This window comes from Aotus nancymaae, unplaced genomic scaffold, assembly GCF_030222135.1.
Source record: "Aotus nancymaae isolate 86718 unplaced genomic scaffold, 86718_ANA_hifiasm-v0.15.2.pri h1tg000020l, whole genome shotgun sequence".
In the NCBI taxonomy this organism is placed as follows: domain Eukaryota; kingdom Metazoa; phylum Chordata; class Mammalia; order Primates; family Aotidae; genus Aotus; species Aotus nancymaae.
The window spans coordinates 31,205,111-31,218,519 of NW_026988432.1; the positions used below are offsets into that span (position 1 = coordinate 31,205,111).

Consider the following 13,409-nt stretch of genomic DNA (forward strand, 5'->3'; position numbering starts at 1 on the left):
CAAAGGAATGTTACTGCTAAATCCAGGCTGAGAAAACTTCTTTTGTAACAAATAATCTGCTAGGGGAAAGAAATGGACGGGGGACCTACAGATTACAAAACAATGAAGAAACCTTATTTGACTCTTGATCTGACACATTTACGAGATAACAAGAGAAATCTGAACACTATCATAAGATATTAAGGAATTATTACTTTTTTTTTAATGGGAGAAGTTTTTCAGTTTTCTTTTCTTCAACAGTGAAGCTGACTGGGAAATTAGAGTGCTAAAAAGTTACAGTACAGAAAGGGAACACTAACATTAATACAGCTGAATGGATCTGTCCATAATGTGCTGAATTTGATCTCCCCGAAATTAAATATAAATTGTGAGACTGCAACCACCAGAGAGCAGCTTTGCTTGCTTGCCAGCCAACCTTTTCTCCACTGATATAAGCTCTATAAATAGGCCAAGAGTGATAATAGCTGCTCAAATCACTTCATATTGCAGATATTACCACTTCTGGCATGTACCTGGACCTGCACCAGGGCTGTGAATAAACTAGCATCAAGTAAGAAGCTTAGGAAGTTACCAAACACAAAAAAGAAAAAAAAAAAAAGCACTGTGGCTAATGAGAGACTCTCTAAAGTACTCAAAAGCACTATCAGTATAAATCAAGAATCATTTAAAACAGAGGTTCTTTTACATTTTTTCTTTTTATTTTTATTTTTAATAGAGACAGGGTCTCATTTTGTTGCCCCAGCTGGTCTAAAACTCCTGGGCTCAAGCTATCCTCCCACCTCTGCCTCCCAAAGTTCTGAGATTACAGGTGTGAGCTACCATCCCTGGCCCTATAAAAGAGGTTCTAAATTTTCTCTCAGATTTCTATCCTGGTCATTTTCTATCTCCTTTAGAAGACAATTCACATAAACATGGATCACCACATGCCAGGACCTGAGGTCCCCAAGATAAATGCTGCCAAAACTCCACTATACATACCCTCGGGGCTGGCTCACTACAAAGTGCTTAGTTGATTTCAGCAGAGAAAAATAGTAAGAAACCCTTGATGATACATTGTTGATTTAAGAATAAGCTATGTGGCCGGGCATGGTGGCTCACGCCTGTAATCCAAACACTTCGGAGGCCAAGGCGGGCGGATCACCTGAGGTCTGGAGTTCAAGACCAGCCTGACCAACACGGTGAAACCCCGTCTTTAAAAAAAAAAAGAAAAATTAAAAATTAAATAAAAAAAGAATAAGCTATGTTTCTGCTGTTAAAGTCATTAAGAAGGGGAGAAAAAAAAAGAATAAGCTACGTTTCTATGCTAGGTTAAAACCAAGGCAGATAGAATACTGCTTAAAATTTTAGCCACATGAAGTTTTTGTTAGGTGACAATCCTGTTTTCCTTATGTTTTAGTCCACACCCAACTTTCCTATCCCCAACAATACCTTTCTCTAATTATAAGGCACCTAATAAAATGCAGACTCCAGACAACATCATAAAGGTCATTTTTTTAAACCAGTCAACTCAGTGAAAAATAACTTCTACTGGTCACTTTGATCAGTATCTTGCTTCTCTAATGCTAACTATGCTAATGAAAACTTAATTTCAGCCAGGCACAGTGGCTCACATGTGTAATCCCAACATTATGGGAGGCTGAGGTGGGAGGATCACTTGAGCCTAGGAGTTGGGAGACCAGCCTGGGCAACATAGTGAGCCTCCATCTCAATAAAAAATAAATAAAAATAAACTTAATTTCTAGACTACCTAAGCACAATTCTAGCTTATATACATTGTTGGGAATTGCCGCTCTAAGTAAGTTTTAACAGATTTAATGTTGTTGCTCTTTGAACACAATCAGAACTTATCAATACGTGGACTTGAATTACAAGCAGAGAAAAAAATGTATTTTACAAATAAACTAGCATTATAGAAAACAACTCTCCCCCCACCCCGCGCCTGACGGAGTCTTGCTCTGTTGCCCATAGCTGAAGTGCAACAGCGCAATCTCGGCTCACTGCAACCTCTGCCTCCTGGGTTCAAGCAATTCTCCTGCCTCACCCTCCCAAGTAGCTGGGATTATGGGTATGTGATACCACACCCAGCTAATTTTTGTATTTTTAGTAGATAAAGGGTTTCACCATGTTGGCCAGGATGGTCTCAAACTCCTGACCTCAGGATCTGCCCACCTGGGCCTCCGAAAGTGCTGGGATTACAGGCTTGAGCCACTTCGCTCAGTCCAAAAAAATGACATGTAAGTTTCCAGCCTTTTCCAGCTTAGGGATACTAAGAAAAATGCTATTTCCTAATATCTTTTTAAAATGAATTTATAAAGAAAAACACTAGTTCCATACTACAATTGTTCTGTTATGCAGTACTTTTTTCCCTTACAATCTACTTTATCTTCTCCACATTTTGGAGCAAAAAGGAAACTTAGAAATCATCTGGTTCACTAGGTTGACTTCCTTGGGCAGAGACTACTGCTTTTTCTTTTCTTTTTTTTTTTTTTGAGAGGAAGTTTCACTCTTGTTGCCCAGGCTGGAGTGCAATGGCGTGATCTTGGCTCACTGCAACCTCCACCTCCTAGGTTAAAGTGATTCTCCTACCTCAGCCTCCCGAGTAGCTGGGATTACAGGCATGCACCACCATGCTTGGCTAATTTTGTATTTTTAGTAGAGACAGCGTTTCTCCATGTTGGTCAGCCTGGTCTCCAACTCCCTACCTCAGGTGATCCATCCACCTTGGCCTCCCAAAGTGCTGGGATTACAGGCATGAGCCACTGCGCCTAGCTCAAGACTGCTTCTTTTATGTGCTCATTACCAATTGGCATATAAATGCTCAGTAAATGGGTTTTTTATTTAACCAGGTATAAATACCACATATGCATTAAGTCTCTGCTGATAGATTTCCACTTCAGATTGTCACTTAACTAGAACTCATTTAGGTAGGTTTTAAACTTATTTAAACTAGGTCAAGTTAATAATTTAGGGATTTATACCATCTACCTATTAAGTAGCAGAGACTGATTAAAGAGGAATGAGGTCCCTTATTTTGAATAGACATGAAAGAAAACTTAAAACACTGTAAATTAAAGCCACAAATCCTAACAATTAATCAAATCTCAGTTATACCGACTACTTTAAAGTATTTTAAAATCACATTTTTTATTATCAGCTGCTACAAATATGTTCTGATAACTCCATATAATACACAGATGACACAGTTTCCTCTCCTAGCAGTTCAGGAACATAGAAGAGAACTTTAAAAAGCAAGATACTTTTTAGTTTCACCCTTCTCCTTACTTTTACAAGGCCCTGTAGGCTGAATGTGAAAACCGACTAACTGAACATCAATCCCACTTCTGCTGAGAGAAGCTGCCCACACAGAAGCAAAAAACACTGCTTCTTTACTTTAAGTGGAATCATAAGAGTTCTGAAAGAGTAAGGAAAGGACATACAATTAAAGATAAAGGCCAAAAGGATTTAGAAAAGTATCATGACAACAGTCAAATTCAAAACCAAGACTGGAATTTGACAACTAAAGAAAAATAACTATCAGATTTATTTAATCTGATGACCAAGAAATCAAAATAAACCAAATCAAAATAAATGAAACCAACAAAATCTATATTCACTGGGCCGGGTGCAGTGGCTCACACCTGTAATCCCAGCACTTTGGGAGGCCAAGGCAGGCGGATCACTTGAGGTCAGAAGTTCAAAACTAGCCCGTCCAACATAGTGAAACCCCATTTCTACTAAAAATATAAAAAATTAGCTGGGTGTGGTGGCAAGTGCCTGTAGTCCCAGCTACCTGGGAGGCTGAGGCAGGAGAATCGCTTGAACTCAGAAGGCAGAGGTTTCGGTAAGCTGAGATGCTGCCACTGCACTCCAGTCTAGGTGACAGGGCAAGACTCCATCTAAAAAAAAAAAAAAAAAAAAAAGGCCAGGCGCAGTGGCTCACACCTGTAATCCCAGCACTCCAGGAGGCTAAGGCAGGCAAATCATAAGACTAGCCTGACCAACATGGTGAAACTCCCTCTCTACTAAAAATACAAAAATTAGCTGGGCATGGTGGTGCGCACCTGTAATCCCAGCTACTCAGGAGGCTGAGGCAGGAGAATTGATTGAACCTAGGAGGCAGACTTTGCAGTAAGCGAGATCATGCCACTGCACTCCAGCCTGGGCAACAGAAAAAGACCTCATCTCAAAAAAAAATAAATAAATTTATATTCACTTAACTTTAGGATAAAGAAAAATATTTTTGTTATTTTTTTTGAGAAAGAGTCTCATGCAGTGGCATGATCACCACTCACTGAAGCCTCAAACTCTTGGGCTCAAGTGCTCCTCCCACCTCAGCCTCCTGAGTAGCTGGGACTACAGGCACTAATTTTTATTTTTCTGTAGAGACAGGGTTTCACCATGTTGCCCAGGCTGGCCTCCTGGGCTCAAGCAATCCACCCCTCTCAGCCTCCCATCCTGCTATGATTAGAGGCATGAGCCACCGTGCCAAGCCCCAGAAAAATCTTTAAAAAGGAATGTCGGCCAGGCACAGTGGCTCATGCCTGTAATCCCAGCACTCTGGGAGGCCGAGGCGGGCAAATCACCTGAGGTCAGGAGTTTGAGAAGAGCCTGATCAACATGGAGAGACCTCGTCTCTACTAAAAATACAAAATTAGCTGGGTGTGGTGGCACATGCCTGTAATCCCAGCTACTTGGGAGGCTGAAGCAGGAGAATTGCTTGAACCCAGGAGGCAGAGGTTGTGATCAGCCATAATCGTGCCACTGCACTCCAGCCTGGGCAAAACTCCGTCTCAAAAAAAGAAAGAAAAAAAAAAAAAGAATGTCCATCTCATTCTTCCATTCTTCATATTTTGCCTGGAATTTTTTCCTCCTAAAAGAAGAAAATTCCCTGAAAGAAAATGCAAGAAGATGCAGGAAAAAAAAAAAAGAAGAAGAAAATTCCCAACCCATTAGGAGACTAAAAAGGTACCTTTGCAACTTGGCCCTATCTCCATCTGCCCTACCCATTTCTTCTGAAACCTCAAGGCGCTGGCCCCACTTAATCATTCAAGAGCACTGAGACTCATGACTTTGGTTAGGCTGCCCTAGCCTGGCATGCTCACCTAGAAATCCAATTCAAACCTCAGGTTTAAATGTCTAAGCTCCTTAAGCACCAAGAGGCCTTGTTGGTCTTATTTACCACTGCATAAGAGCACTGCTGCAACTAGAGCACTGCCGGCACACAGTAAATAACAATCAATAAATTAGTGTTGTGACAATAAAGAGGCTTCACATAAATTATTATTATTATTATTATTGAGTCAAGGTCTCACTTTGTACCCAGGCTGGAGTGCAGTGGCCCAGTCACAGCTCACTGCAGCCTCAACGTCCTGCGTGATCCTTACACCTCAGCCCAAGTAGCTGCTCCAGGGCGATCCTTCCATCTCGGCCCCACAAGTAGCTGGAACTACAGATGCACACCACTCAGCCCAGCTAAATTTTTTTATTTTTTACTTTTTGGAGAAATAGGCTCTCACAGCCAGGCGCAGTGGCTCACCCCTATAATTCCAGTACTTTGGGAGGCCTAGGCAGGAGGGTCACCTGAGGTCAGGAGTTCGAGACCAACTTGGCCAACATGGTGAAACCTCGTCTCTACTAAAAATACAAAAATTAGTCAGGCGTGGTGGCAGACACTATTATTCTTAGCTACTCGGGAGGCTGAGACGAGAGAATCACTTGAACCCAGGAGGCAAAGGCTGCAGTAAGCCGAGATCTCACCACTGCACTCCAGCATGGACAACAGAGTAAAACTCCATCTCAGGCCGGGCGTGGTGGCTCACGCCTGTAATCCCAGCGCTTTGGGAGGCCAAGGCGGGCGGATCACAGGAGGTCAGTAGTTCAAGACCAGCCTAGCCAACATGGTGAAATCCTATCTCTACAAAATACAAAAATTAGCCAGGCATAGTGGTGAGCACCTGTAATCCCAGCTACTTGGGAGGCTGAGGCAGGATAACTGCTTGAACCTGGAAGGTGGAGGTTACAGTGAGCCGAGATTTCGCCATTTCACTCCAGCTTGGGCGATAAGATCGAGACTCCATCTCGAAAAAAAGAAAAAAAAATAAGTGGGCTCTCACTGTGTTGCCCAGGCTGGTCTCAAACTCCTGAGCTCAACTGATCCTCTTGTCTCAGCCTCCCAAAGTGCTGGGATTAGAGGTGTGAGCCACTGTGCCCAGCCCCTCACAAGTATTTTGTCCACTGTATTTTCTATCCTCCTACTCTATAGCTCTTCCCCGCTTTTATAGTCTCACAACTTTTTATTCAAATTATCATATGTATGTCATTTTGCCTACATTATTACAGTAACCCAAGAAACTTTATGTGGTCCCAAACTCTTTCCTAAAATAATAGAAGATACTGAAATCAGTATTCCTTAAAGGAACACGTTAAAAATACAACATTTGCCAGGCGCTGTGGCTCACGCCTGTAATCCCAGCACTTTGGGAGGCCGAGGCGGGTGGATCACGAGGTCAAGAGATCGAGACCATCCTGGTCAACATGGTGAAACCCCGTCTCTACTAAAAGTACAAAAAATTAGCTGGGCATGGTGACGCGTGCCTGTAATCCCAGATACTTGGGAGGCTGAGGCAGGAGAATTGCCTGAAACCAGGAGGCGGAGGTTGCGGTGAGCAGAGATCGCGCCATTGCACTCCAGCCTGGGTAACGAGAGCGAAACTCTGTCTCAAAAAAAAAAAAAAAAAAAATACAACATTTAGGCCAGGTGCAGTGGCTCACATCTGTATTCCTAACACTTTGGGAGGCCAAGGCCAAGTTGGAGGACTGCCTGAGCCCAAGAGTTCAAGACAAGTCTGGGCAACATACAGAGATGCCATCTCTATGAAAAAATTTAAAAATTAGCCAGGTGCTGTGGCTCATGCCTGTAATCCCAGCACTTTGGAAGGCCAAGGTGGGCCAATGACCTGAGGTCAGGAGTTCCAGACCAGCCTGACCAACGTGGAGAAACCCCATCTCTACTAAAAACACAAAATTAGCCAGGCATGGTGGCACACGCCTGTAATCCCAGCTACTCGGGAGGCTGATGCAGAGAATCGTTTGGACCTGGGAGGGGGAAGTTGCAGTGAGCCAAGATCATACCATTGCACTCCATCCTGGGCAACAAGAGTAAAACTCTGTCTAAAAAAATTTTTTTAATTAACTAGGTATAGCGGTGTGAGCCAGCGGTCCTAGCTACTTGGGAGGCTGAGGTGGGAGGACTGCTAGAGCTCTGAAGATTGAGGCTGCAGTGAGGTGGTCACCACTGCACTCCAACCTGGGTGACAGAGCAAGACTGTCTTACAAAAAAAAAAACCAACATTTTTCATCTATTACAGGATTTCTGAAGTACTGTCAATTCAGTAAACATGAATACATGTTATTTCCATATCCTCAGTTACATGCAGGAAAATGAAAAAGATCTAACGTGATTTGCCAAAGTAAGGTTTGGGTCTCTAGTATACATGAATTCCAAATTTTTAAAAAAAGAACAAAAAATACTAAAATTGCTTATCTATCAAGTCTGTTCATCCATGTATCAAAAAAAGCAGTAAAATTGGGAATCTCAACAAAACAACTTCTAGTATAATGAGTAACTACACAAGCTCACAAAATTTACTAGTCATACAACAAAGAGACTGAACATACCAAAGTCACTATTAATATTAGGAGCAAGAAACCTTTGAAGGACACACATTAGCCCTCAGTTCTAAAGGAAATGTATTAAATTAGAACCTAAAGCTGAATATATCTTTATATGCATTTTGAATTAATCATGAAGACCATAAAACAAAGAGTATTATGACAGTTACTCTCACATAAATGCATGTTAAAGTAATATAAAGGGAATTAGTAACAACTACACTGTGAACTTCTAACAATAAGGAAAGTTTCCAGCTCCAATAGCCAGTTCATCCTATTTTTCACAAAAAGGTGTCAGAAAAAAAAATTTTCCTACTAAGAAATCTGATTCAGGCAGGGCACAGTGGCTCGAGCCTGTAATCCCAGCACTTTGGGAGGCGGAGGCAGGTGGACCACCTGAGGTTGGGAGTTCGAAACCAGCCTGGCCAACATGGTGAAACCCCATCTCTACTAAAAATACAAAAATTAGCTGGGCCTCATGGCAAGTGCCTGTAGTCCCAGCTACTCGGGAGGCTGAGGCAGGAGAATCGCTTGAACCCAGGAGGCGGAGGTTGCAGTGAGCCTAGATCGCACCACTGCACTCCAGCCTGGGCGACAGAGTGAGACTCCATCTCAAAAAGAAATCTGATTCAGTTGATCCTTTAGATATAAACTACCTTGAAGTCTCTCCTTGTCTTTCAGACTGTAATATACCTATTTTGAAGTTACATTTACCTTATGGATAAGGTGTGGTTTTAAGATTACAGTTATACTGAAAAGCACTCTAAAGGAACCTGGGTCAGACACAGTGGCTCACACCTGTAATCCCAGCACTTTGGGAGGCCAAGGTAGGTGCATCACTTGAGGTCAGAGATTCAAGACCAGCCTGGCCAACATGGGGAAACCCTATCTCTACTAAAAATACAAAAATTAGCCGGGTGTGGTGGTGGGCCCCTGTAATCCTAGCTACTTGGGAGGCTGAGGCAGGAGAATTGCTTGAATCCAGGAGGCTGAGGTTGCAGTGAGCTAAGATCACACCACTGCACTCCAGCCTGGGTGACAGAACGAGACTCTATCTCAAAAATAAAAAAAAGAAAGAAAGGAAAAAACCTGATTTAGAAATGTGTAAGAAATATTTTTATTTCTCATTAAATGGAACTCCATACAATTTCACTAAGGTTCTTTAGAGCATACAGGTCACTGCAGTCAATTCCATCTTGAATTCCTGAATTCCATTTTAATTCATAATTTTATATTAACTGAGTACCTACAGTGCACAAAGCACTCAACTAGACATTGTATTGAGCATATTACTTGGCCAAATGTTGTATTTTCTACTTAAAAATGGTTAGCGAGCCGGGCACAGTGGCTCACGCCTGTAATTTCAGCACTTTGGGAGGTCAAGTGCAGATCACGAGGTCAGGAATTCAAGACCAGCCTGGCCAACATGATGAAACTCGTTTAAAAAAAAAAAATGGTTAGCTATGTGACTCCTCAGGACATCAGGTAGTAACTATCAATTGTAAGCCTCTAAAAAATTCTTGTTAAACCAGAAGGCAATGCTCCGATTACTGGAAGAATCTAGATTGCCAGGATCAGCAAAACTACATTAGAAAGTTAATAGCTTCCATCCTTAAAATACCACAAGAGAAGAAAATGAGTGATTCAAACTGTTAGCATGTGCCTAATGATACTACACAATAATAACCTAAGCAAAACTGGCGGATGTATTTGTAATTAAGAGGTCCAACCTTGACGAAGTATTATCAGTGGGATTTTAGTTCTACTGGGTGGGAGGATTCAGAAAGCAAAAGGTCAGGCAAAAAACGAAAAGCCCATCCAAGCAGAAACTGCTCAAGGATCTGGGAGGTCTCATACCAATGTTCTTTACTTCAACCTGTGAGCATCAATTTTGTGATGGGGGCTGGGTAGGGAGGGCGGGGAGACAATTTAAAAGTGAGAATGAATGGCGTACGGGAGGGCGATGTCTTTAACCTGGGGTTCGTCAGGGTACATCCTCGTCGGTTTTGAAATAAAGTTGACAAACTCCCCAGAAGAGGTCAATTTTGGAGACTGACAGATCTCTCGCACTGACGGGAGGCGTCTGCCGAACGAAGGCAGTGGAAGCGCCGAGAGGCAGGCGGCGCCAAGCCTAAGGAAACCTTTTCTCCCTTCTCCAAGGCCACTGCGGCCGCGGCGCCAGAGCTCTCCCCTGCAGGGACAGGTGTCCGCGCCAGACCCCCGGCTCGCGGAGCCGGCAGAGTTGCCGCCACTGCTTCCCCGGCGGGCCTGGGAGCCGCAAAGTTGCGCGAAGACAACTCCAGGGCCGCAAAACCGCTTCCCCGCGCAGCCCGGGGACTGCGGCACCTCCAGCCAACCCTCAGCACCCCTGGAAAAGGACTCGCCTCGACCTGGCCCCCGAGTCTGGGGTCTTGGGGTGCCGGAGCCAACTCTGCCGGGCCGGGAGGACGCGAGGGTCACCAGCGGCGGACGAGCAAGGAGGTCGGAACGATGCGATGCCCCAGCGTCAGCCGCCAAGCCAGGCTGCGAGTTCCCGGCGCCCACCAGCCGGGGCCAACAGGACCACAGCGTCCGGACGCCGCAGAGCCCTCGCCGCGGCCCGCACCCCTCCGAGTCGCCCAGACCCCTCCCTGGGACGCAACCCGGGCCCCGCAACTCGACCAGTAGCCAGGCCGCGGCCCTGCGCCCCTTCCCGCCTCACCTGCACTCCGCGGAGACTCCGTGCCTCCTCGCTTGATCCGCGCGCCCCGTCGGGGCACGCACGACCCCCGGGCCGGGACTCTCCCCGCTGCGCTGACTGGGGACGCGACGGCCACCGCCGCCTTCTCCTCCTTGGAACAAGCGCCGGCAGCGAGCAGAGGGTGGCAGTCAGAGCCCCTGCCGGGACCAAAGTGAACCTCGCCGCCTCCGCAGCCTCTACCACCAAGTCCCTTCAGTCGTCCGCGCCGCCCCCAAGAAAATGTCACCAGAGGCCGTTCCGCTCGGCGCCTCACTTCCGCCCGGAAACACAGAGCCCGCGTCAGCAGGCTAGAGCGGCCGCGACGCCGGGGACCTCTGGAGACTGGCGCCCGAGGCCCGGGAAAAACCAGACAGCGCCATCTGGCGCGATGGAACCCGCGCTCCTCCCGCTGCAGAGCGCGGTGCGTACAGGCGCCGGCTCCCCGGGCTTCTTTCCCGCGCTCCCTCCTTCTATTGAGGCCGTCTCCTTCCAGAAATATCTTTCCCGGGGAGTGGGAAAGCCAGTCTATGCAAGCCAAGGACAATGCCTTCAGCAAAGGACGGCGCTCCCTTTTCTGGGCGCTCCTCAGTACTCACCCCCTCCCGAAGCCCTTCCGAAAGCAGCTCGCGGTGTCCGAATCCTTGAGTCACTTCAGCGGAGAGCCCGCGCCCTTCTCTCCTGGCTTCTTAGCGGATGCCGACAGCGGGGCTTGGGGAGACTGGCTGAGCTTTTCTCGGGCAGCGGCACCAACATCTGCTCAAGTTTCTGCCCGGGCACCTTGCAGGCCTTGCAGATCGACCGCCACCTGCTGGTGGGACGCGGCCCGCGGCAGAGACCCCGCTCCGCCCCGAATTCCGCCTCTGCAGTCGCCCTCCGATTTGCAGTCGTGTGGGGGAAAAAAGGTGGACCCGAACCCCGAGAAAGGGAAGGAGGGCGCAGGCCAACTGGAGGGTAGAGGGCTTCCCAAGGAGGAGCAGGAGATGCTGAGGACACAAATCACAACTCAAGATCTGGTCAAGGGCCCGCGTTCCCCCAAAGCACTCCAGGATTTTGAGAAGAAAAAAAAAAAAATAGAAAAAAATAAAGCCTTGAGGAGAAAAATGTAAACGAGCTTTACCTTTAAATAGCTGTGCTGGAACCTCGGATGAGACCCGTCAAGAGGAGATTCTGAAAATCTCACGGCCAGGTGCGGTGGCTCACGCCTGTAGATTACACCAGCACTTTAGGAGGCCGAGGCGGGCGGATCATGAGGTCAGCAGTTCGAGACCAGCCTGGCCAGCATGGTGAAACGCCGTCTCTACTAAAAATGCAAAAAAATAGCGGGACATGGTGACGCGCGCCTGTAATCCCAGCTACTTGGCAGGCTGAGGTAGGAGAATTGCTTGAACCCGGGAGGCAGAGGTTGCAGTCAAGATGGCGCCATTGCACTCCAGCCTGGGTGATGGGGCAAGACCATCTCAGAAAAAAAGAAAAGAAAAGAAAATCTCACAGCCTGGGTCCACACTCCCCTTGACATCAGTCTCCCGCTTCAGACCAGGCCCCTTAGTTCCTCCACTTCACTCATTTTTCTGACTGCCTACAGGAGAGTGAGTTTTCCATCCCTAATTAGACAAATAAGAAGATAACTTTTATTGAATACCTATTACATGCCAGACACTGTGCTATGCACTTAAATGGGTTAATTCATTAGATCCTCATTACAGCTCATAACAACTCTATGGGTTGGATGGCATTCCGAGCCCCAATTTGCAAAGGTGGAAACTGAGGCACAGAGTGACCTGCCCAAGATGACACATCAGTAAGTGGCAGTGTTGGATTCCAGCACAGAGCTTTCTTTCTTTTTCTTTTTCTTTTTTTTTTTTGAGACGGAGTTTTGCTCTTGTTACCCAGGCTGGAGTGCAATGGCGCAATCTCGGCTCACCGCAACCTCCGCCTCCTGGGTTCAGGCAATTCTCCCGCCTCAGCCTCCTGAGTAGCTGGGATTACAGGCACGCGCCACCGTGCCCAGCTAATTTTTTGTATTTTTAGTAGAGACGGGGTTTCACCATGTTGACCGGGATGGTCTCGATCTCTTGACCTCGTGATCCACCCGCCTCGGCCTCCCAAAGTGCTGGGATAACAGGCGTGAGCCACCGAGCCGGGCCAGAGCTTTCTTTCTTAACCACACTCACCCACTGCCGCATTGAGAATCACTGAGAATGCAGTGTATGCTAGCTAAGTAGTTTATCTGTTATGTTATTTCACTTGTTCATTCATTTATTTACTTCCTGCTACCTGAGTCTTCAGGGGATTTGAGAGGTTGTGGGGTAGTGACCAGAGCCCAGCCTCTTTTAGGAAAAAAAGAAAGAAAGAAAAAATAACTACTAAGATCACAACTTTCAATCTGTAAATCAGAGAGTGAATGTGGATTAATACATTCAGTGTTTAAAAGATTCCTTGACAGTCTGATCTAATCAATGCTGCAGACCCTGACTACTGAGATACCATCTTGGGTCCTTCTCTTGTTTTGTTTTGTTTTGTTTTGTTTTGTTTTGAGATGGAGTTTTGCTCTTGTTGCCCAGGCTGGAGTGCAGTGGCATGATCTCGGCTTACTGTAACCTCTGCCTCCCAAGTTCAAGCAATTCTTCTGCCTCAGCCTCCCAAATAGCTGTGATTGCAGGCATGCATCGCCACACCCAGCTAATTTTGTACTTTGGTAGAGATGAGGGTTTCTCCATGTTGGTCAGGCTGGTCTTGAACTGCTGACCTCAGGTGATCCACCCACCTCGGCCTCCCAAACTGCTGGAATTATAAGCCGTGAGCCACAGCACCCAGCCCTTCTCCTATTTAATACCAATAAGTCAATTTCCTACAGTGAGTGGCCTTTGCATATTTTTGGAGGTTAGGGTGTTTGATATCCTAATTACTAACATTTTTATGACTACTGTATTTCCATTATTAAATGGAACAGTTGCTTCTTCCTCTTCTTCTGTAGGAGCAGGAGGGATCCTACTTTTGCCTCAAAGTCTTCTGTGTATCC

At 46.1% G+C, this 13,409-nt stretch overlaps 1 protein-coding gene across 5 annotated transcripts in view; it reads right to left on the reverse strand.

Moving 5' to 3' along the window:
* ARK2N (arkadia (RNF111) N-terminal like PKA signaling regulator 2N) overlaps window positions 1-11,154 on the reverse strand; it is a 91,775-nt gene extending 80,621 nt beyond the window's left edge. For 2 of the 5 annotated variants that reach the window (XM_012440857.3, XM_064379217.1), the window contains exon 1: window positions 10,987-11,154. The gene's annotated coding sequence lies outside the window, so the exon portion shown is untranslated. Of the gene's footprint in view, window positions 1-10,372; window positions 10,638-10,986 lie in introns of those variants that run through there. The other 3 variants (XM_064379216.1, XM_064379219.1, XM_012440855.3) reach the window with 3 other exon arrangements.
* Window positions 11,155-13,409: the final 2,255 nt, after the last annotated feature.